The 26,431-nt window shown below is 39.5% G+C and overlaps 1 long non-coding RNA gene across 2 annotated transcripts in view; it reads right to left on the reverse strand.

Moving 5' to 3' along the window:
- Window positions 1-26,431, reverse strand: part of LOC115857240 (uncharacterized) — a 341,441-nt gene that overhangs the window by 49,642 nt on the left and 265,368 nt on the right. For both annotated transcript variants that reach the window (XR_009563954.1, XR_009563953.1), the window contains exons 3-4: window positions 17,975-18,282; window positions 17,094-17,195 (exon numbers count right to left, since the gene is read on the reverse strand). This is a non-coding gene — a long non-coding RNA (uncharacterized lncRNA). The remainder of the gene's footprint in view (window positions 1-17,093; window positions 17,196-17,974; window positions 18,283-26,431) is intronic.

Consider the following 26,431-nt stretch of genomic DNA (forward strand, 5'->3'; position numbering starts at 1 on the left):
AGAAGAAGGGTAGAGAAAGGACAGAACTATGCACTTCTCATCCAATAATCTCATTTGAAATTCTCTAAAACTGGATAATTCATACCACATGAAAGGAGTGAGTGAGGGATGGAGCTGAGACAAAGATTATTATACACTCCACATTAAACTAACATGAAGGATTAGAAAAGAAGACCCTCTTCCCATATTATTCCCCAGATCTTTATATTCTTAATCAATTGTACATAACCCTTTGTCTATGGTGAAGATATGAGTTTTAACCAAAATCTGAGAAGCTATCTACTAGGGTAGTACATGATGAGGTCATTTCCCCAATACCAACACTCCTTACTTATGGATCCTCTCAGGACCAGTGGCAAGCAATTGAGATTTTATCCCTAGAAAATTGTAAAATGGATGAAAATAGTTCACTTATTCAATCAACCCTAGGATCACACTACACTCAGGACTGAAAACAAACAAACAAACAAAAAACCCCAACAACCTCCTCTTTCTGCCATCAAAATTATGTCCATCATATTATCCAGTACAGTAATCAGAGGTTCTGTAGTGAGATTACATAACACATGCATATCTAATATTAAAATGTGTAAAAGCACTTCCATCATAAAATTCTGACAAAACAGACATGCCACACTTTTGAATATAAATCCTCTTCCATTAAAAAATCCCTGGAAGAAATGAAAGTACAAAATTTAAATCTTCTTGCATGTTAAAAACAAAATAAGTTGAAGTCCAGAGAAATTATTCTATATTTGCTATCTTCAATGGACAACATAGAAGAAATGGACAAATTCATAGAAAGGTACAACCCTCCAAGACAGAACCAGGAAGAAATAGAAAATATGAACAGACCATTCACAAGTACTGACATTGAAACTGTGATTTAAAAACTTCCAACAAAAGTCCAGGACCAAACGGCTTTACAGGTGAATTCTATCAAACATTTAGAGAAGAGTTAACACCTATAATTCTGAAACTCTTCCAAAATACTGCAGAAGAAGGAACACTCCTAAGCTCATCCTATGAGGCCACCATCACCCTTATACCAAAACCAGACAAAGATATCACAAAAAAAAGAAAATTACAGGTCAATATCACTGATGAACAAAGACATAAAAATACTCAACAAAATGCTACCAAAGTGAATCCAAGAACACATTGAAAGGATCATTCACCATGATCACTTGGGATTCATCCCAGGGATGCAAGGATTCTTCAACATCCGCAAATCAGCCAGTGTGATACACCACATTAACAAACTGAAGAAAAACCATATGATTGACCTTCAAGATGGCAGAAGAGTAAGACATGGAGATCACCTTCCTCCCCACAAATATATCAGAAATACATCTACATGTGGAACAACTCCTACAGAACACCTACTGAACATTGGCAGAAGACCTCAGACTTCTCAAAAGGCAAGAAACTCCCCACGTACCTGGGTAGGGCAAAAGAAAAAACAGAGACAAAGGAATAGGGACAGGACCTGCACCTCTGAGAGGGAGCTGTGAAGGAGGAAAAGTTTCCACACACTATGAAGCCCCTTCACTGGTGGAGACGGGGGTGGGCGGGGGTGGGGGAGTTTGGAGCCATGGAGGAGAGCGCAGCAACAGGGGTGCAGAGGGCAAAGCGGAGAGATCCCCGCACAGAGGATCGGTGCCGACCAGCACTCAAGAGCCTGAAAGGCTTGTCTGCTAGCCCGCTGGGGCAGGTGGGAGCTGGGAGCTGAGGCTTGGGCTTCAGAGGTCAGATCCCAGGGAGAGGACTAGGGTTGGCGGCGTGAACACAGCCTGAAGGGGGACAGTGCGCCACAACTAACCGGGAGGGAGCCCAGGAAAACGTCTGGAACTACCTAAGAGTCAAGAGACCATTGTTTCAGAGTGCGCAAGGAGAGGAGATTCAGAATACCACCTAAACAAGCTTCAGAGATGGGCGTGAGCTGCAGCTATCAGCACGGACAGCAGAGACAGGCATGAAACGCTAAGACTGCTGCAGCCACCAAGAAGCCTGTGTGCAAGCACAGGTCACTATCCACACCCCTCAGGGAGCCTGTGCAGCCCGCCGCTGCCAGTGTCCTGTGATCGAGGAACAACTTCCCCAGGAGGACACATAGCATGCCTCAGGCTGTTGCAATGTCACGCGGACCTCAGCCACCACAGGCTCAACCCACATTCCGTACCCCTCCCTCACCCCGGCCTGAGTGAGCCAGAACTCCCTAATTAGCCTGTGCTTTAACCCCATCCTGTCGGAGCGGGGAACAGATGGAACAGATGCCCTCAGGCGACCTACGCACCGAGACAGGGCCAAATCCAAAGCTGAACCCCAGGAGCTGTGAACAAAGAAGAGAAAGGGAAATTTCTCTGTGCAGCCTCAGGAGCAGCGGATTAAATCTCCACAATCAACTTGATGTACCCTGTATCTGTGGAATACCTGAATAGACAATGAATCATCCCAAAATTGAGGCGGTGGACTTCGGGAGCAACTGTAGACTTGGGGTTTGCTGTATGCAACTGACTAGTTTCTGATTTATATGTTTATCCTAGTATAGTTTTAGTGCTTGTTATCATTGGTGGATTTGTTTGCTTGTTCTCCTCTCTTTTCTTTACTTTTTAATTTTTTTATTTTAATAATTTTAGTTTGCATTTTAATAACCTTATTTATTTTTCTTTCTTTCTTTCTTTCTTTCCTCCTTTTTTTCTGAGCCATGTGGCTGACAGGATCTTAGTGCTCCATCCAGGTGTCAGTCCTGAGCCTCTGAGGTGGGAGAGCCGAGTTCAGGCATCAGACCACCTGAGACCTCCTGGTCCCACGTAATACCAATAGGCGAGAGCTATCCCAGAGATCACCATCTCAACGCCAAGACCCACCTCCACTCAACAGCCAGCAAGCTCCAGTGCTGGACACCCAATGCCAAACAACTAGCAAGACAAGAACACAACCCCACCCATTAGCAGAGAGGCTGCCGAAAATCATACTAAGTTCACAGACACCCCACAACACACCACTGGATGTGGTCCTGCCCACCAGAAAGACAAGATCCAGCTTCATCCACCAGAACCCAGGCACCAGTACACTCCACCAGAAAGCCTACACAACCCACTGAACCAAACTTACCCACTGGGGGCAGACACCAAAAACAATGGGTACTATGAGCCTGCAACCAGCGAAAAGGAGACCCCAAACACAGTAAGTTAAGTAAAATGAGAAGACAGAGAAATACACAGCAGGTGAAGGAGCAAAGTAAAAACCCACCAGATCAAACAAATGAAGAGGAAATAGGCAGTCTACCTGAAAAAGAACTCAGAGTAACGATAGTAAAGATGATCCAAAATCTTGGAAGTAGAATGGAAAAGTACAAGAAACGTTTAACAAGGACCTAGAAGAACTAAAGAGCAAACAAACAATGATGAATGACACAATAAATGAAATTTAAAATTCTCTAGAAGGAATCAATAGCAGATTAACTGAGGCAGAAGGACGGATAAGTGACCTGGAAGATAAAATAGTGGAAATAACTACCACAGAGCAGAATAAAGAAAAAAGAATGAAAAGTACTGAGGACATTCTCAGAGACCTCTGGGACAATATTAAATGCACCAATATTCAAATTATAGGGGTCCCAGAAGAAGAAGAGAAAAAGAAAGGGACTGAGAAAATATTTGAAGAGATTATAGTTGAAAACTTCTCTAACATGGGGAAGGAAATAGTCAATCAAATCCAGGAAGTGCAGAGAGTCCCATACAGGATAAATCCAAGGAGAAACACACCAAGACACATATTAATCAAACTATCAAAAATTAAATACAAAGAAAAAATATTAAAAGCACCAAGGGAAAAGCAACAAATAACATACAAGGGAATCCCCAAAAGGTTAACAGCTGATCTTTCAGCAGAAACTCTGCAAGCCAGAAGGGAATGGCAGGACATATTTAAAGTGAAAGGGAAAAACCTACAACCAAGATTACTCTACCCAGCAAGGATCCCATTCAGATTTGATGGAGAAATTAAAACCTTTACAGATAAGCAAAGGCTAAGAGAATTCAGCACCACCAAACCAGCTTTACAACAAATGCTAAAGGAACTTCTCTAGGCAGGAAACACAAGAGGAGGAAAACAACTACAATAACAAACCCAAAACAATTACGAAAATGGTAATAGGAACATACATATCGATAATTAACTTAAATGTAAATAGATTAAATGCTCCAACCAAAAGACACAGACTGGCTGAATGGATACAAAGACAAGACCTATATATATGCTGTCTACAAGAGACCCACTTCAGACCTAGGGACACATATAGACTGAATTTGAGGGGATGGAAAAAGATATTCCATGCAAATGGAAATCAAAAGAAAGCTGGAGTAGCAATTCTCATGTCAGAAAAAATAGACTTTACAATAAAGACTATTATAAGAGACAAAGAAGGACACTACATAATGATCAAGGGATCAATCCAAGAAGAAGATATAACAAGTGTAAATATTTATGCACCCAACATAGGAGAACCACAACACATAAGGCAAATGCTAACAGCCATAACAGGGGAAATTGACAGTAACACAATCATAGTAGGGGACTTTAACACCCCACTTTCACCACTGGACAGATCACCCAAAATGAAAATAAATAAGGAAACACAAGCTTTAAATGGCACATTAAACAAGATGGACTTAATTGATATTTATAGGACATTCCATCCAAAAACAACAGAATACACTTTCTGCTCAAGCGCTCATGGGACATTCTCCAGGATAGATGATATCTTGGGTCACAGATCAAGCGTTGGTAAATTTAAGAAAATTGAAATTGTATCAAGTATCCTTTCCAACCACAATGCTATGAGACTAGACATCAATTACAGGAAAACAACTGCAAAAAATACAAACACATAGAGGCTAAACAATACACTACTTAGTAACCAAAAGATCACGGAAGAAATCAAAGAGGAAATCAAAAATTACCTAGACAAATGACAATGAAAACATGACGATCCAAAACCTATGGGTTGCAGCAAAAGCAGTTCTAAGAGGGAAGTTTATAGTAATACAATTCTACCTCAAGGAAATCAAGAAACATCTCAAATAAACAACCTAACCTTAAACCTAAAGCAACTAGAGGAAGAACAAAAAACCCCCCAAAGTTAGTAGAAGGAAAGAAATCCTAAAGTCAGATCAGAAATAAATGAAAAAGACATGGAGGAAATGAGAGCAAAGATCAATAAAACTAAAAGCTGGTTCTTTGAGAAGATAAACAAAATTGATAAACATTAGCCAGACTCATCAAGAAAAAAAGGGAGATGACACAAATCAACAGAATTAGAAATGAAAAAGGAGAAGTAATAACTGACACTGCAGAAATACAAAGGATCATGAGCGATTACTACAAGCAACTATCGGCAATAAAATGAACAACCTGGAAGAAGTGGACAAATTCTTAGAAAAGCACAACCTTCCGAGAATGAACCAGGAAAAAATAGAAAATATAAACAGACCAATCACAAGCACTGAAATTGAAACTGTGATTAAAAATCTTCCAACAAAAAAAGCCCAGGACCAGATGGCCTCATAGGCAAATTCTATAAACATTTAGAAGAGCTAACACATATCCTTCTCAAACTCTTCCAAAATATAGCAGAGGGAGGAACACTCCCAAACACATCTATGAGGTGACCATCACCCTGATACCAAAACCAGACAAAGATGTCACAAAATAAGAAAACTACAGGCCAATATCACTGATGAACATAGATGCAAAAACCCTCAACAAAATACTAGCAAACAGAATCCAACAGCACATTACAAGGATCATACACAATGATCAAGTGGGGTTTATCCAAGGAATGCAATGGTTCTTCAATATATTCAAATCAATCAAGGTGATACACCATATTAAGAAACTGAAGGATATAAACCATACATAATCTCAGTAGATGCAAAAAAGCTTTTGACAAAATTCAATACCCATTTATGATAAAAACCCTGCAGAAAGTAGGCATAGAGGGAACTTTCCTCAACATAATAAAGGCCATATATGACAAACCCACAGCCAAAATCTTTCTCAATGGTGAAAAACTGAAACCATTTCCACTAAGATCAGGAACAAGACAAGGGTGCCCACTCTCGCCACTATTATTCAATATAGTTTTGCAAGTTTTAGCCACAGCAATCAGAGAAGTAAAAGAAATAAAAGGAATCCAAATCGGAAAAGAAGAAGTAAAGCTGTCACTGTTTGCAGATGACATGATACTATACATAGAGAATCCTAAAGATGCTACCAGAAAACTACTAGACCTAATCTATGAATTTGGTAAAGTAGCAGGAAACAAAATTAATGCACAGAAACTCTTGCATTCCTACACACTAATGATGAAAAAGAGAAATTAAGGAATCACTCCCATTTACTACTGCAACAAAAAGAATAAAATACCTAGGAATAAACCTACCTAAGGAGACAAAAGACATGTATGCAGAAAACTGTAAGACACTGATGAAAGAAATTAAAGATGATACAAACAGATGGAGAGATATACCATGTTGTTGGACTGGAAGAATCAACATTGTGAAAATGGCTATACTACCCAAAGCAATCTACAGATTCAATGCAATCCCTATCAAACTACCACTGGCATTTTTCACATAACTAGAGCAACAAATTTCATAATTTGTATGGAAACACAAAAGACCCTGAATAGCCAAAGCAATGTTGAGAAAGAAAAACGGAGCTGGAGGAATCAGGCTCCCTGACTTCAGACTATATTACAAAGCTACATTAATCAAGGCAGTATGGTACTGGCACAAAAAGAGAAATATAGATCAATGGAAAAGGATAGAAAACCCAGAGATAAACCCCTGCACATATGGTCATCTTATCATTGATAAAAGATGCAAGAATACACAATGGAGAAAAGACAGCCTCTTCAATAAGTGGTGCTGGGAAAACTGGACAGCTACATGTAAAAGAATGAAATCAGAACACTTCCTAACACCATACACAAAAATTAATTTAAAATGGATTAAAGTCCTAAATGCAAGGGCAGACACTATAAAACTCTTAGAGGAAAACATAGGCAGAACACTCTATGACACAAATCACAGCAAGATCCTTTTTGATCCACCTCCTAGAGAAATGGAAATAAAAACAAAAATAAACAAATGGGACCTAATGAAACTTAAAAGCTTTTGCACAGCAAAGGAAACCATAAACTAGACAAAAAGACAACCCTCAGAATGGGAGAAAATACTTGCAAATGAAGCAACGGACAAAGGATTAATCTCCTAAATATACAAGCAACTCATGCAGCTCAATATAAAAAAACAAACAACCCAATCCAAATATGGGCAGAAGACCTAATTAGACATTTCTCCAAAGAAGATATACAGATTGCCAACAAACACATGAAAGCATGCTCAACAGCGCTAATCATTAGAGAAATGCAAATCAAAACTACAATGAGGTATCACCTCACACTAGTCAGAATGGCCATCATCAAAAAATCTACAACCAAAAATGCTGGAGAGGGTGTATAGAAAAGGAAACCCTCTTGCACTGTTATTGGGAATGTACATCGATACCGCCACTATGAAGAACAGTATGGAGGTTCCTTAAATAACTAAAAATAGCACTACCATATGACCCAGCAATCCCATTACTGGGCATATACCCTGAGAATACCATAATTCAAAAAGAGTCATATACTACAATGTTCACTGCAGCACTATTTACAATAGCCAGGCCATGGAAGCAACCTAAGTGTCCATCGACAGATGAATGGATAAAGAAGATGTGGCACATATATACAATGGAATATTACTCAGCCATAAAAAGAAACGAAATTGAGTTGTTTGTAGTGAGGTGGATGGACCTAGAGACTGTCATACAGAGTGAAGTAAGTCAGAAAGAGAAAAACAAATACCATATGCTAACACATATATATGGAATTGAAAAAAAAAATGTTCTGAAGAACATAGGGGCAGGACAGGAATAAAGATGCAGACGTAGAAAACAGATTTGAGGACACAGGGAGGTGGAAGGGTAAGCTGGGACGAAGTGAGAGAGTGACACTCACATATATATACTACCAAATGTAAAATAGATAGCTAGTGGGAAGCAGCCGCATAGCACAGGGAGATCAGCCCTGTGCTTTGTGACCACCTAGAGGGGTGGGATAGGGAGGGTGGGAGGGAGACGCAAGAGGGAGGAGATATGGGGATATATGTATATGTATAGCTGATTCACTTTGTTATAAAGCAGAAACTAACACACCCTTGTAAAGCAATTATACTCCAATAAAGATGTTAAAAAAAAAAAAACCATATGATCATCTCAATAGATTCAGAAAAAGCTTTTGACAAAATTCAACACTCATTTATATAAAAACTTTCCAGAAAGTGGGCATTGCGGACCTTACCTCAATATAATAAAGGCCATAGATGACAAACCCATAGCTAACATCATTCTCAATGGTGAAAAGCTGAAAGCATTCCCTCTAAGATCAGGAACAATGCAAGGATGTTCATTGTCACCACTTTTATTCAACATAGTTTTGGACGTCCTACATATGGCATTCAGAAAAGAAAAAGAAATAAAAGGAATCCAAATTGTAAAAGAAGAAGTGAAACTGTCACTGTTTGCAGATGACATGATACTATACACTTGCTATCTTCCTGTTTCGAATAAGGAGTCAAAGCAAATCAAAATTCTCCAGTTACTAGCTAAAGTATTTCTCCCTCATTCCATATTCTGCTGTCTCAACCAGATGAGTTCTTTATTTTTTTCCACTGTAAATTAATTCACTTTTTAATTAAAAAAAATTTTTTTAAAGTAGGTCCTTGTTGGTTATCTATTTTAAATATAGCAGTGTATACATGGCAATCCCAAACTCCTGATCTATCCCTCCCCGCTACACTTCCCTGCTGGTAACCATATGTTCATTCTCTAAGTCTATGAGTGCCAGAGAAGTTCTTGATGCCTGGGTGAAGTGGGACTCCTTCAACAGCTATGGCCTGGACAGTGTCTCACTGGAATAAGAGACTTTCACTTCTAACGAAATCCAATAAATCTTTAGGATGCACAAGATTAAGTAAAAACTGTCACCACATTTAGAAAATAAGCCTATCTCTACTTCACAGAGCAGGTGTCTGAGGCAATGTGCTATTAACACATCTAGGACATGGTGTTGTCAAAGACCATAGCAAAGATGCTTGGAATCTGAGTGAAGGAAGATGGATGGAGAAAATCTTTGTTTTTGCTTTGCTGAAAATGTTAAACCAATCCAATTTAGTTGTCTGGAACCCATGACCAATATACTTAAAAACTTACTTGGGAAAATGTCCCACCAAGACATTAGCTACTGCAGTATATTCTACCATCAAGCAGGGCGGGGAGGCAGGGAGAATCCAGCTATGTTCTCCATCTACTTTTAGAGAGAGTGAGTGGTATTTGAGGCATTGCTGCCTTCAGGTAAAACTGGTCAAGTTTAGAAATTCACCATGGTGTAAGCCCCATTGTGGCTTCTTTCTTATGCACCCAGCATGTTCAAAGCATCACCAGTGCTTAACTGAGGATAGGTTTGGTTGGGCAATGTGGCCTCCACAGTATCTTGCAAGCTGACCTTTTTTAGGGGTGACCAGAGTGGCTGCTTCCACTTGGTGTGGAATTTTTCCCTCAACCCTGCATTTATTCTAATTGTAGAAGCACACCAACACATTCCTGAAATAAAAATGCTACAGATACTTCTGAAAATGATTTTAGTGAAGGGTGCCCAGGGACAGAGAAGACAATCCCAACTTAACATTCTTTCACTCAACACGAACTCACGAGGAGGAACGTCTACTGTGCTGGGCAGCTTTGTAGGCACAGTGGGCAGAAACAGAACCAAACCAATAAAGTTCATCCATTCGCTGCTTTTGTCCTCCAGTTATTTTTCAGGACAACATCTAGGAGGCAGAAAATTGCTAAATAACCATTGTATAAACACTACAGGAGACAGATACGAGCCCTATGAAGAAAACTGAAGCAGCGTGAAGGAACAGAGGGAGACAAGGAGCACTGTTTTAGACTTTGCAGTCAGGAAAGATCTCTCAGAGGGAGCAAGTATCAGTAGAAACCTGAATGAAATGAGGGGTGGTCTGAAGAAACAGTGGCACAGGAAGAGCAAGGGCAAACATTTGACAATGGGAAGAAGTTGAGGGGGAGACTGGTATCAAATGGGTAACGGGGGGAGAGAAAGGAGATGAGGTCAGACAGAGTTGAGTCAGATTATGAAGACCTTTATTGACCATCATAAATACACTTATTTTGAAAGAGATATGAAGTTGGCAAGAGCTTTTGAGCCGGGGAGTTGCATGAGCTGACATGCTTTGAAAGGATCACGTAAGTTGCTGCATAGAGAAGAGACTAGGGCATCTAGGCAAGAACTGCTGGTGACTTAACTGGTGAGGGAAGGTAGAGATCCTGGCAGATATCGGACTTAGGATATGCTAGAGGTAGAGGCAACTGGATATGCTGCTGAACTGGATGAGGATTGTGAGAGAAAGAGTAAACATCTTTAGCTTCACGTGAGGATCAAAAACATAGAGAAATTATTGATGAGAAAAGAAAGGTTTAAAAAAACCACCTCTTTCCTGTACAGTGCCGTTGTCGTCAAGAAAGAATTTCCCTCAGTAGAATACTGACAATTCTTTAGAAAACTGCCCTCTGTAAGTTTCTCACCAGCCATCTTGAGAATTTAAGAAAAAATTATATGAAGGAGGGATTGCATCAACAAAAAGAGAGGACTTGTTGGATGCACTAAAGGAAGCAGTTGCAGACAAATGGAAGAATGAGGGGGCATCGGGAAGATTTAGAAAAGGGAATCAACAGGAGCCAGAGACTGAGGAGAGAGAGTATAAGAAAGAGATGCATCGAGAGGCACACTGGGAATCCTAAAGGGTGCTAACAAGAAGCTCCAATTCGATGCAGATGTCAAAGGGTGCCAAGGAGAACTTACAGGAAGAGAAGAGTTGACTCACAGCAGTAGGCTTACAAAACTATTTTAGCAAAGGGTGCAGCTGAGGCAACACTCCTGTTGACACTGGGCCAATGCACTGCATTAAAGGGCCATTTGTCAAAGCAAGTCACAGTTCTCTTTGGGTCTTAAGTAGTTGTATAGTATAGGACCTGGGGATTCTAAAGAAATAACAATATGCAAGTAATTGAAGTGCTTTCATGAGAAATAAACTTGCCATCACACGTCTCACACATACGTCATGAATACCACAGTACACGACCTTTTAAAATGTCCTGGGGGTCGACATTTCTTACAGATGTCATGAACTTGTTTTATTTGTTCCACACCTTCCCACTTCACTGCACCTGCTACACCAGTCATCATTCTGTGTTTAATGGCCAGTCAGCCTCCAGGGCCTCGTAACAGATGGAGAACATCAGATCAGCAAGTGCATGTAAAATATTCTACGTCCTGCGTAAGCTTTGCAGGCAGACTTTGAAATGGAGATCATTTCATCTTCCATTTCTTTCTTTACCTTGCCTATTGCTCCTGGCAGCTGTGTTTTTTGCCTGTTCCAATAGCTATGTATTCTGTGCCCAATTGTATGCCATTACTTTTAAAGCTTATTTAGATAACAGGAAGACTAAGCAATGTCTATGGAAATTTCATACAAACATTCAAGCTATTTAACATACGTCCACGTCTTATAACTTTCTAAGACCCAAATATAGTGATGCTGCCTTCTATAATGCCTGAGAGGAATACATAGCAAAACTGTGTATTTTACATTTCAAGGGATCTTGTGTTCTCTATGGGGAGTAAACACCCCAATACATTATGGACTTCAGTTTGGGACTGCTAAAAATCAACGTTAGCTAAGGACAAAATTGGGGATGCTGTGCAAACTTTCCTTAAAATAAAAGTTGTAAAAAAAAAAAAAAAAAACCCTTGAAAACAGTATTTATTTCGTAAATGAGTGTGAAGTCGCTCAAAACACTGTTTTAAGGTTACAGACCAGAGTGGGTATCTGTTATTTAACAGGGAAAAACCAGGGAAAAAACCTACTCAGTGTTAAGAGTGGGATAGGCTGAAGAGAGTGACCACATGGAAGAAAGAGACAGGCAGAGGCAATTCAAGAAAATGTTCAGGGAGCAGGAGATATGTGAACTTTCCTTGGAAAAACTTTTGTTTTGGTAGCCTTGAAACAAGTCAAAGGAGCACCTGAAGAGAAGGACTGACTGGGTGAAAACTGGCTGTTATGGGTGGGGCCTTCACAGAAAAAACAATGATTTGAAGAGACTACCCAAAAAGAACATTGTGCTAGTCTAACATTCCTTTCTGATGCTTCGGGTCATCTTACTGAGAATCCAGCTATTATCTCATCGTCAATTGGCAAAGAAGAGCGTTCATAAGGATTCTCCCATAGGAAACATAAACGATAGTGATGATAAAAATCGTTATTATTTACGTAGCACTTCTTACTTTGCTTCAGAAATGTCATCACGTGTTACTACGCTTGATTCCTTGCAATATGCTTGCAACTCCGGTCTCTTCTGAATGTTGAGTATGGATCAGGCTCTGGATTAGTGATGTGTCTCCATCGTCACAGTGGTTGTAGTGTGCAACCACTCTACAGCAAAGAGGGGTGGAACCAAGATTTGAGACTCTGACTCTCTGATGCCAGACTCTGCACTCTTATCAATGAGCCTGTGCTGCCTCCATTTGGAAATAATGACCCCTTCAGGATTATGGGGGGTTCTGTGGCTTGCCTACTGTCACAGAGCTCTTAAGTATCAGCGCTGATGCTAAAGGATGTCTTTCATAACCATTTCTTCACTCCAAGATTTGCTGGGTACTTCCTAAAGCAGCTTCCTTATGTCCCCTGAAATCATAGTAGTCAGTGCTGGAATTTGGGCTAATTGGAGAATATATCATTTTCTCCCCAGCAGACATTCCTTCCCACTGACTTCTCTTCAGGGGACAAATCTGTCTAGTATTTTGGACAATGTCACCAAGAACAGCTTATGGCTATGTAACAGTTTATAAAGTTTACAAATAAATGATCTATCATTTGATAGGTGGACAACTGAAAGGTAATTTAAATGTTCAAAATTTCACCATAAGAATGGAAAGCAGGAATGGGATTTTTCAAAGCAGGATTTGGAGAATATATGGCTGAAATTAGCTTTGGTATGACTAACACATTAAAATAGTGATTGAATCTCCATCCCACCTCACCTCACATTCTGCTGTGAAACATAATTCATATCAGAAAATTAATCATCACTTCTTTGAACATATTGCTATTTTGTAAAAAACTCAGTTTAAGATTCCACTGAGCTTATACTCTATTTCCCTTATACCAAAACATTATCTCTATTTAGATAATATACAGAATTACTAAACATGATACAAATGTGTTAATCAGTCTTTGACTGCATATATTCAAAGAAGGTCTAATCATCTGTCAGGGAAATGGAAATACAAACTGAACCAAATGACTTGCCAACGTCACTGGGTTGGGGGCTAGAGGAAGTGAAGGTGATCTGCCCAAACTATTTCCAATACGCTTTGACTTGACACCTGTGCTTTACTTGTGGGCCAGGTTCTTTTATGTATTCTTTTAAAATATTACTACAGTTTTTTGTTTCTTTGCCTAGTGTGGCCTAGAGAATTTAACAGCTTCTGGGAGAATGGTGATTTCTTGTATTATAAACAGTGCTTCACAGATGCCTGCCTTCACTCCCTCCCTTCCTCCCTCCATTCATTCATTCATTCATTACGTTTGGCTCCTTAAATAGGAAAGTAAGGCTGACTGTGAATTCAGATTTTGTTTTCTTAAAAACCCTGGGCTGGATGAGTAATTTTCACCAGAATATGAAATGCTTACTCTTGAGAAGCATTTCTTTCCTCGAATAAAAGCAAAAACTTGAAGAATCAGGGTCAGGTAATAAAAGACTGTGTATAATGACCACAATTGGCTAGTCTTCAAAGAAGCCACAACTTCAAAAATATCTTAAGCTGGCAAGCTCTTTATTGCTTATTGGATTGATAATTATCAAAGGTTGTAAAGTACTTGAAATCACTTTTTAAAAGCAGTGCCTGACTCTGCTAGATGGTCTTGGTCCTCCTGTGTCCCACAAGATTGACCAACATCAACTGCAGTCAGTGGGCTCCCTAAATCTCTAGCTCCTTTCTGGGTTTGGCCATTGGGAGACACCTGAGGAAGGTCTGGGAATGAGAATAGGAGGCTCATATATCTCCTCTTGGCTCTTGCCCTGACGTGGCAGAGTCTGGTAGTGGCTGTATTCCTCAACCAAAAGCCACAGGCAGGGATGAGCATCCTTTTCCTAACTCCTCTCCAGGTTTCAAGAACGACTCCTTCAGGCATAGCGATGTTGACTCATGCTGATCCTAGCCCTGAGCACATTAACGTTCCTTGTTGCTTTTTCCTAACACTGCCCACACTATTATAAATAGTACTTCATCAATCTCTACTCAATGACCTGTCTCTGTCTGCCACCTGCTTCCTGCCAGGACCCTGACTGACACCTGACCTAGGTCTAAATGTTAATCTGCTTTTCCTTTTCACTGTTCTCCCTCATAGTCTATTAAAGCTAAGAAGTAACATCATAAAGATGGTGAATCATCAAGGCCAGGGCTTCATTTGGCTTCCAAGTTTGTTTACTGTTGTCTACTAACCACTTGTATCTAGCACACTGGCTTGTATACTGATTTTAGGAAAATGTGTATTATTTGCTAGCATTTAGAAAATAGAAAGTTTTTACATAAAGACCTGGACTTCTAGCACATTATACATAAATTTAATTTTTTTTTTTTTTTTTGCGGTACGCGGGCCTCTCCCATTGCTGAGCACAGGCTCTGGACGCGCAGGCTCAGCGGCCATGGCTCACGGGCCCAAGTCGCTCTGCGGCATGTGGGATCTTCCCGGACCAGGGCACGAACCCGTGTGCCCTGCATCGGCAGGCGGACTCTCAACCACTGCGCCACCAGGGAAGCCCCCATCAATTTAATTTTTAAAAAACTTTTTGCAGAATTCTCACTCCATCTACATGTGATACAGCTTGACTTTTTAATTAAACATACCTTTGTAAAATTTTATATTGTGGTATAATTGATTAACAATGTTGTGTTAGTTTCAGGCGTACAGCAAAGTGATTCAGTTATACATATACGTGAATCTATTTTTTTTAGGTTATTTTCCCATTTAGGTTATTACAAAATACTGAGCAGAGTTCCCTGTGCTATACAGTAGGTCCTTGTTGGTTAGGGTTGTTTCCTTCCTCTTTCACTCTGTTACTCCTTATGTTTCCAGGACAACCCGCTGAATCACTAATGTTTTTTGAAGATGTGTCCAGCATTTATTCTTATCTGCTTAGCATCCCATAATCTGATACCTGTGCTCTTTTCAATATGACAGCTAACTTATCTGAAAACCTAATTGCTAATGGTATGTAAAAGGAGTATTCATTATTCATACGCTGTGCCTTTACAAGTAATTTTTTGTGTAAAAATATTAAAGCAATAGTAGTATAAAATAAAAACTACATTATCTCCACCCACCGCCCTCCCTGCCAAAAAAATCTGGACTTCTAGATTCTCCTGAAAAACAAAACAAAGCATAAACACCCTGAACTATAGGAAAATGCTGGGCCTGCATTTCTGCCTAGCAGCAATTGATTACAGCCTAGGGGAGCTGGAGTCTTACTCTTTTCAATTCCCACCACTCCCACATCTGCGTATCAGTTGCTATTTTTTAAATTGAGCTTGGGATCTTTTCTTGTTGTATATTTAGAAAAAAAATGAAATATCACACATTTCTCTGCTACAAATACTCCAGTCTCTCATTACCCTCAGAAGAGCCTCTAAATCCAACATGGTCTGGCCTCTGCCTATCTTCTTGACCTTGTCTCCCATCTCTCTCCCCTTCTCGCACTCCACTCCAGCCAAGCTTATTGTTTTATCCTATTCCTTGAACTCACCAAGGTTGTTCTCATCAAACCCACCATTCCTTCAGTCCTTTTGCCTAGTGTAGTTTCCATAGCCACACTCTCACCTGAAGTTCACATGGCTTGCTGCCTTACTTCATAGAGGTCCATTCAATGCTATCTCTTCAAAAAGGTCTTCTCTCTAGAACCTGAAGTATCCATTTTGAAAGAATCTAGCATGTATGCACACAACTCTAGTATGTTGTTCTTTCTTCTGGATCCTCTACCTACTTTTAAAAATCTCCAGCACCACTATCTCTCAGGATCCTCCACCAACAAATCCATAAATTATAACAGCAAGTAAACTAATACCGCATAACCTCTGCTTGGTCCAGACTGAATGTTGTTCCAGCCCTGGGATTAAGGAGTAGAAGAGTTACTGTGCAGTATTAAAACCAGATGGTGTCATTTTAATTAGAGTAATGGGGGCTCTTAATCAGGAAAAGTGTACTAACAAAGCCAGGATACATCATGACCATTAAAAAAATCGGCAAAGCCATTACTTTAGAATAGCCTTGAAAATTTTCTACAGAAATATCTGTTCCCATTAACAGGTACTTGTGAGCCTTTTCCAAAATTCCTTCCATATTTTTTAAAATTTGTTGAATGAAGAGACAAAAAGTATAAATGTCTAAAAGGCACATAGAGTTCTGGTGCTTCGTTTTTGTGGTGTGGGTGTGCATGTGGGTGTATTTTGTGTGTGTATAAGGTGTGTTTGCTCAGAAATAAATAAAATAAAAGATAACTCCTCCCTTTGGAACCATTAACCACAAAAGATTCCTACGAGAAAAGTGAAATTTAATTTGGGAGGGATGAATGGAATAGTATGGTCCCATAAGTGGTGCAATATACTTAGCTGTATTCCAGTCATTTTAATAACTCACACCCACTCTTTATCCTTTTCACTTGCCTGTGTTTTAGCACTTCTATGTATATCTCTAGAGACCTAAGCATTCTTTCCATGTTTCTGACACTTGTGCTTATACGTATTGGGGCTGATCCTCTCTCCTCCATTAGATTTTAAATTTATGGTGCACCAAGAACTTTATAACTCCCCACTCCACTTAGTAGCCCCACAGCTGAAGTCTTACCTCTTTCATGAACTCTCCCTTAGACCCTTCTGACCTCTGGTGATCCTTTCCTTCTCCAAATTCATATTGCGTTTTTCATTGCATCACATCGCACAGCACTTTCTGTAATAACATTTATTGAGCACTTGTTATATGACACACACTCCTCTGTACTTTATATGCATTACTAAATTTAATTCTCACAATAACTCTATGTATCAGGAACGCTCTTTATGCCAGTTCAACAGACCAGATTAAAGTATTTGCTCAAGTCATACAGCCAATAAATGTTATCACCCACCAAGATTTCTGAATTTAGAAACATTCTTTTTAACCATTCTGCTTGATCATGTTACACTATCTGCCACATAAAAAAATGTCTATTCATAAATGAATTACATCTTATGCATTAGTTGAGTCTCAGCCAAATGTCATACTGTACTAAAACAGTCCCTATAGTGCCCAGGTCTATATTATGGGAGGCACTCAATAAATACATGCTAGCAAATTCAGAAGCTGTAGTTGGAAGTAAACAGTCCTAATGAGAGTCTCTACAGTCCTATATCAGCTCACCTAGCTGCATGTAGCCAAGGTTTTTAAATCTATGAGATTTCAGCATTTCTATTTTTGAGATTATCAGAATATTCCAAGGAAATAGATTTATGCTATGTAGTTGAGGTTATTATTTTTAGGATCGAAGGAAGGAAAGCTGAGCTTATAAAACCTTCCATTCATCAACATGACCAGAAACAATATTCCTTTCTGGTGTAGAATGAGTTACAGTATAACTAGAAATACTTTACCTTAATTTATACTCTGGGGAGAAACAAAGATGACAAGAGAGAGGATAAAAAGGAACCACTATTCATTAAGCTTCTCTGTATCTTATTACCCAAATTTACCTTAAAACTGTATTTTAAAGCAATTTGAAGACATTAAAATTCTGTGTTTCTGTTGTTGTATTTAGTTGAGAGGGTTCATGGCTTTCATCAGTTCCTCAAAGGAGCTTTGACCAATACCCTCAAAATAAGAGGCCAGGGCTTTCCTGGTGGCGCAGTGGTTGAGAGTCCGCCTGCCGATGCAGGGGACACGGGTTCGTGCCCTGGTCCGGGAAGATCCCACATGCCGCGTGAGCCATGGCCGCTGAGCCTGCGCATCCGGAGCCTGTGCTCCGCAACGGGAGAGGCCACAACAGGGAGAGGCCCGCGTACTGCAAAAAAAAAAAAAAAAAAAAAGAGGCCAATAAGATCCACTGCTCTCCTGATGATTACAGTACATCATAAATAACCTGAAAGTTATTCATTTGCCCATGATCAGATAGAAAGTTATTCATTTGCCCATGATCAGATAGAATAACTAATATTAAATTTCTGTGAATGACAATTTTCAGGTTTTAATATAAGGAAAGTGAAAAGAAACAAAGTTGTTCATATTTTAGAAGAGGACTCTTTCACACTCTTAAAAATGATTGAGGCCCCCAAAGTGCTTTTGTTTATGTGGAATGTATCTATGAATATCTACCACATTAGGAATTGAAACAAAAAATTTAAAAATGCAAGCATATACAAGCACACATTCCATTAGCCTTAAAAGTAATGGCACCATCAGAATGATGGTCATGTGGTCTTTGGAAAAAATTCCACCATGTGATCAAGAGAGAATAAGATAGAAAAGGCAAATAATGTTTTTGTTTTATTATGAAAATAATTTCACTTTGCAGCCCCTGAAGGATCTAAGGGACACTTAGGTGTACTCAGATGACATTTTGAGAACTACTGCTTTAGGGAAAATAAAATCTATAATTGGCACTATTTCCCCATTTCATTTGGGTTTTGGAAAGTGGAGATCCAAATCACTCATCTCTGGGAAATGGAGTGAACTTTATGTAAGTGTTAACACTATCCTCACTCTAACTGCATCCCTTAGTTTTTCTCTGCCTTACTTTTATCACATATTTATTTCATCTTACTATACTGTGAACATACTTACAAATCCCTTTAAGTCTTTTCTGGAACAAGACAGTATTTAAAGAAACAAAGGAAAAAGCAATAAATGGCCATAAAATGCTAAGATGGGGGCAGTAGTTTTTTTTTTTAAGTAATTATTCTGAAATTACTAAGTGCAGCGTCATGATACTATTAGAGAATCTGAAACTTTTACGAAGTTAAAAAATTGTAAAATGGAATAATTTTAAACCTAGAAGAAGTTTTGGTGTTTTAGTCATCATCTTTTTAAAGAGGAGGAAAGTCAAGTAATGTTTTCTTTCAGCTTCCTCAACTACTGAATATTTTTTAAAAGATTCCTTTAGTCCTTGAAAATAGAAATTACCTTGATAGAAACAGAAGGTATTTTATCATATTTTTACTGTTGACAGTGATGAACGTTTGATAATTCTCTTACGTAAATGAGCTGTGATGCCACTGATCTTCTGTGTGCTAACTCTATAATGGCTGATGTTAAATATGCTGGAGAAATGGGGGTCATGAGTGGGAGCAGGGACAACAGAAGCAACCAGTGTCTGTGTTCATCACTGACAACAGAATACCACACCTTTCATATGCAACTGGTGGCCTTCCCTCCCTGCCAGTAGCCTATTGTTAAAGATAAATGTTTGAAAACAGGAGACTTCTCCTATGAAACCATAAATCTGTGTTTGTGGTATTGTCTAATCTCTGTTGTGGGAATGGATCTGACATCACCATGTGAAAATTATGATTTCTTTCAACCCAAAACCAGAATGCAGAGGATGATGAAGAAAAATTTCCTCTTCGTATTCAGGCAAATGTCACAATTGTGTATAATTCTGTTACCCATGTTGAGAAGAAAATAGACTGAGGGTTTACTATCCCTTAATTACAATTATCTTCCAGGAGAGGTCATGGTTTATGTGCTCACTAAAGCAATTGAGCCCTTACTTCCTCTCTAGCTAATCCTGAGCTGGAGAATGCAAATGTCATCACTGTAATACTACAAGTCATGAAAACAAACCAGAAAAGAGGATTTTCATCCAAAGGTTCAAATCAAGTCCATATTTCCTGGTCCCCAGTCACTTCCCTATGTTCTTTCATCAAACATTTCCAGTGTACACCTTGCTGGAAATATCTTTTAAATTCCACTTGTCAGAGTGACATGATGCAAAAGTTGTGCTCTATGGTAGGAAAACAACTTGCCACCTACTTATCTGTGCATCCCTCCTACAATCCCTGAAACACCCTCCAAGACAACAGTATTGCTTTCGTTAACCTCCCTTCTTTTTTTTTTAACACCTGAGCATCTGTTGGAAGCAATGACATCATGCAGTAACCTTCCTCTCTCAAAGAGCATGCAACACCTTTCAGGCAAGATGCTCACAGTAAACATTTACCATGAATCCTAACCCTTCCCTGCACAAGGGTAACCATCTCCACATCGCCACAGAGACGTGTCACTCTATGATCTGATGGTGCAGCTGGGAATAGAAGCCAGAAGCCCTGGCTCTCTGTGAAGTGTTCCAACTAGAAAACATTAGGCCTGTTTCTTCGAGGAAGAAAGCTCCCTCTGGGAGCAGGCTGATGATCTGGCTAATGGGAGGATGGCTGGGGCTTCCTCAGCCCCGAGTGAGTGCCCTTTCAGATACCTGCACAGTGGTTTCAGGCAGGTGCGACCTTTGCTGAGTAACTATTTCTATCAACACAGAGATGATCTTGCTCCGTGTTTGATAGTAATATGGAGGCAATTTTCTTATTTCAAAACAGAGAATTAAAGACTGGAGAACTGCCACTCTGTCTGAAAAATCCCAAACACATTCCTTGACCTATAAAACAAATCAAAACAGAACAAAACGAACAAAAAACCCACTGTGAAACTTTATGAACATCAGGCAAAAAACCATTCACTTTTTCTTTTGAAGAATTAATAAATTTTTGTTGCTGTGAGTTGAATTAGGCATTTTGGGTAGCTGCTTTAGGTGGTACTGTTAAAGCTTGAATATTCTGAATTTATTCAGACCTTGGAATCTGAGAGCTTCAGTACATCCCCCACTATGTCTTCTCTGTGCCCCTCAATCTACCAGCAGGGTTTAGCTTAGTATCATTCAGTTAAAATAAAAACATAATTAGTTTTCCATCTGTATTTCCAGCTCAGAACAGGTTCTCAACAAATATTTGTTGACTATAATAATGAAAATTCTTGTCAAAACCCATGCCAGTGAAGGATGACTATTTCCCATGCTCATTTTTTGGGGGGGGAAAGCGCATTTTTAGAGAGAAGGGGGTAATTCATGTGACACTGAAGAATAATTTGATAACATATGCTGCAAAAATATTTTGAGATATATCATTACTGGTGCAGGCATAGGTGCTGTATACTGAACTGAGTATGTCCTTCAATGTGATTTTACTTTCCCATCCTGAATAGCTATTCTCCATTGACATAACTAGTCAAGGCAATGAAGCCACTGTGTTAAGTTTTAATTTTTCAAAAAGGCAAGACCCAAAGGAGAAGTCAGAAATTTTTCCTTATAAAAATGCAGCACGAGAGTTAGGTTTTAAAGTTACTTTTTATTCTTATTTGTAAAGTTTCCCTATAAACTAACCCTTCTTAAATAAGTCTTACAATTTTTCAACTTAAATAATTATAACCAAGGGGGGTGGAGTCAAGATGGCACACTAGGAGGACATGGAACTCGCGTCTCCTCACAACTAGGGCACCTACCAGGCACCGTGGGGGACCACGGACACCTAAGGGAACGGAAGGAACCCCCAGCGAGGGGGTAGGGCATGGGGCGTTGGGGGAGTGAAGGGGGAGGAGAAGCAGAGGTGGAACAGGACCAGCGCCCCCGAGGGGCAGCTGTGGGGGGAGGGGGGCGGAAGGGATCCCATGCCCGAAGCGGGAAATTGGGGAACCAGTGGGAGGGAAAAGGATCAAAAGGGAGCGTGGCCAGGTTTCCCCTGCCCACTCGGGCCCCCAGGAACCTGCTGAGATCCCGGGCCTGATCCTCTGCCCACCGAGGATCCTCCAGCCGTGCAGGTCCTGAGGAAGTGGGAGGGAGGGAAGGGGAGGAGTCAAAGTAAAGGCTGGACCTCCTGGAGGGCACCCCTGAGGGGTGGCTGGGGGAGGGGAGGAGTTCCTACACCCAGAGGGACCCACGCACGGTTAGGGGTCCAGCAGGGACAGGGGAGACCCTAGGGGAGACGGTGAGGGAGGGGTGTGAAGGAACAAAAGGGAACGGGGCCAGTGCCTTCCCTGTCCACTTAGGCACCAGGGAGCTTGTTGGGTTCCCCGGCGTCATTCTCTGCCCTCGGAGTCTCCCTCCTGCCACACAAAACCCAAGCCCTGCCACTACACCCACACCCGGGGCCCTACCTCTATACTCAGAGACCCCCTCCAATGAGCTGGGCCTAAGGCCCACCCACACACCCTCACCCAGGGCCCTATGTCCAAACTCCAGAAGTGCACACCACAGAAGCCCTCCTTTCGAAGTGCTGCCTCTCCCCTTCGGGGCAGGTCCTAAGCAGATGCCCCATCCCACGGGCAAACGTCACCCCCACCCGCATAGGTCCCGCCCCACCCTAAACCCCACCCCTGCCTAAGGTCCACCCCCTGTCTAAACTCCACACCCACAGCCAAGGCTTTTTTTTTTCTTCTTTTCTTTTTACCTCTTTTAGATTGAGGTTCTGTTTTACCTTGATTCACAGTTGTTGACTCTTTTATATTTTTATTAAAAAAAATAAATCTAATAAATATTTATTAGAATAAATTTTTATTTATTAGAGCTAATAAATCTTTATTTTTCTAATTTTACTTTATTCTTTATACTTTGTTAGTGATCTCTCCTTTTGGCTTGTTGCCCCCCCCCTTTTTTTTTCTATTTTCTGTTGTGGTTTTATTTTGCCTTGTTGCAGTTGTTTCAATTATAGTTTTATTTTTCCTAATATGTTTTTTATCTTTCTAATTTTATTATGTTTTTTATCCTTTGATATTGTACTGCTCCTTTTTTTCTTTCTTTCTTCTTTTTTTTTTTACCACACCACAAAGCTTGCAGGATCTTGGTTCCTAGGCCAGATGTTGGGCCCAAGCTCCTGTGGTGGGAGCTCTAAGTCTGAACCACTGGACTAACACAGAACCTCAGACCCCAGGGGATATCAGTCGGAGTGAGGCCTCCCGGAGATCCTCATCTCAGCACCAAAACCCAGCTCTATCCAAGTGCCTACAAACTCCAGTGCTGAAAGTCTCAGTCCTAACAATTAGTAACACAGGACTACAGCACAACCCATCAAAAAAAAAAAAAGGAAATGGCAAAAAAATTTGTTACAGACTAAGGAGCAAGGTAAAAACCTACAAGACGAAATACATGAAGACAAAATAGGCAACCTACCTGAAAAAGAATTCAAAGTAATGCTAGTAAAGATGATCCAAAATCTCGGAAACAGAATTGAGAAAACACAAGAAACATTTAACAAGGATCTAGAAGAACTGAAGAGCAAACAAACAGTGATGAACAACACAATTACTGAAATTAAAAATACTCTAGAAGGAATCAATAACAGAATAACTGAGGAAGAAGAATGGGTAGTGAGCTAGAACATAAAATGGTGGAAATAACTGCCAGGGAGCAGAATGAAGAAAAAAGAATGAAAAGAATTGAGGACAGTCTCAGAGACCTCTGGGCAACATTACAAGCATCAACATTCGAATTACAGACATCCCAGAAACAGAAGAGAAAAAGAAAGGGTCTGAGAAAATATTTGAAAAGATTATAGTCAAAAACTTCCCAAACATGGGAAAGGAAATAGTCAATCAAGTCCAAGAAACACAGAGAGTACAATACAGGATAAATCCAAGGAGAAACACACCAAGACACATATTAATCAAACTATCAAAAATTAAATACAAAGAAAAAATATTAAAAGCACCAAGGGAAAAGCAACAAATAACATACAAGGGAATCCCCAAAAGGTTAACAGCTGATTTTTCAGCAGAAACTCTGCAAGCTAGAAGGGACTGGCAGGACATATTTAAAGCGATGAAAGGGAAAAACCTAAAACCAAGATTACTCTACCCAGCAAGGATCTCATTCAGATTCGATGGCGAAATTAAAACCTTTACAGACAAGCAAAAGTTAAGAGAATTCAGCACCACCAAACCAGCTTTACAAAAAATGCTAAAGGAACTTCTCTAGGCAGGAAACACAAGAGAAAGAAAAGACCTACAATAACAAACCCAAAACAATTAAGAAAATGGTAATAGGAACATACATATCAATAATTACCTTAAATGTAAATGGATTAAATGCTCCAACCAAAAGACACTGACTGGCAGAGTGGATACAAAAACAAGACCTGTATATATGTTGCCTACAAGAGACCTACTTCAGACCTAGGGACACATACAGACTGAAAGTGAGGGGATGGAAAAAGATATTCCATGCAAATGGAAATCAAAAGAAAGCTGAAGTAGCAATTCTCATATCAGATAAAATACACTATAAAATAAAGACTATTACAAGAGACAAAGAAGAACACTACATAATGACCAAAGGGTCAATCCAAGAAGAAGATATAAAAATTGTAAATATTTATGCACTCAACATAGGAGCACCTCAATACATAAGGCAAATGTTAACAGCCATAAAAGGTGAAATTGACAGTAACACAATCATAGTAGGGGAAATTAACACCCCACTTTCATGAAGAGATAGATCATCCAAAATGAAAATAAATAAGAAATCACAGGCTTTAAATGACACATTAAACAAGATGGACTTAATTAATATTTATAGGACATTCCATCCGAAAACTACAGAATACACTTTTTTCTCAAGTGCTCATGGAACATTCTCCAGGATAGATCATATCTTGGGTCACAAATCAACCTTGGTAAATTTAAGAAAATTGAAATCGTATGAAGTATCTTTTCCAACCACAACGCTATGAGACTAGATATAAATTACAGGAAAAAAAACTGTATAAAATACAAACACATGGAGGCCTAACAATACACTACTAAATAACCAAGAGATCACTGAAGAAATCAAAGAGGAAATCAAAAAATACCTAGAAACAAATGACGGTGAAAACACGATGACCCAAAACCTATGGGATGTCTTAAAAGCAGTTTTAAGAGGGACGTTTATAGCAATAAAATCCTACCTCAAGAAACAAGAAACATCTCAAATAAACAACCTAAACTTACACCTAAAGCAATTAGAGAAAGAAGAACAAAAAAACCCTAAAGTTAGCAGAAGGAAAGAAAACATAAAGATCACATCAGATCAGAAATAAATGAAGAAGAAATGAAGGAAACAATTGCAAAGATCAATAAAACGAAAAGCTGGTTCTTTGAGAAGATAAACAAAATTGATAAACCATTAGCCAGACTTATCAAGAAAAAAAGGGAGAAGACTCAAATCAATAGAATAGAAATGGAAAAGAAGTAACAACTGAAACTGCAGAAATCCAAAGGATCATGAGAGACTACTACAATCAACTATATGCAGTAAAATGAACAACCTGGAAGAAATGGACAAATTCTTAGAAAAGCACAACCTTCCGAGACTGAATGAGGAAGAAATAGAGAATATAAACAGACCAATCACAAGCACTGAAATTGAAACTGTGATTAAAAATCTTCCAACAAACAAAAGCATAGGACCAGATGGCTTCACAGGTGAATTCTATAGAACATTTAGAGAACAGCTAACCCCTATCCTTCTCAAACTCTTCCAAAATATAGCAGAGGGAGGGACACTCCCAAACTCATTCTATGGCCACCATAACCCTGATAACAAAACTGGACAAAGATGCCACAGAAAAAGAAAACTACAGGCCAATAACACTGATGAACATAGCTGCAAAAATCCTCAGGAAAATACTAGCAAACAGAATCCAACAGCACATTAAAAGGGTCATATACCATAATCAAGTGGGATTTATCCCAGGATTGCAAGGATTCTTCAACATATGCAAATCAATGAATGTGACACACCATATTAACAAATTGAAAGAGAAAAACCATATGATCATCTCAATGATGCAGACACAGTTTTCGACAAAATTCAACACCTATTTATGGTAAAAACCCTCCAGAAAGTAGGCATAGAGGGAACTTGCCTCAACATAATAAAGGTCATATATGACAAACCCACAGCCAACATCGTTCTCAATGGTGAAAAACTGATACCATTTTTCCTAAGATCAGGAAAAAGACAAGGTTGCCCACTCTCACCACTATTATTCAACATAGTTTGGGAAGTTTTAGCCAGAGCAATCAAAGAAGAAAAAGAAATAAAAGGAATCCAAATTGGAAAAGAAGATGTAAAACTGTCACTGTTTGAAGATGACATGATACTATACATAGAGAATCCTAAAGATGCTACCAGA

This window comes from Globicephala melas, chromosome 5 (genome assembly GCF_963455315.2).
Source record: "Globicephala melas chromosome 5, mGloMel1.2, whole genome shotgun sequence".
Taxonomy (NCBI): domain Eukaryota; kingdom Metazoa; phylum Chordata; class Mammalia; order Artiodactyla; family Delphinidae; genus Globicephala; species Globicephala melas.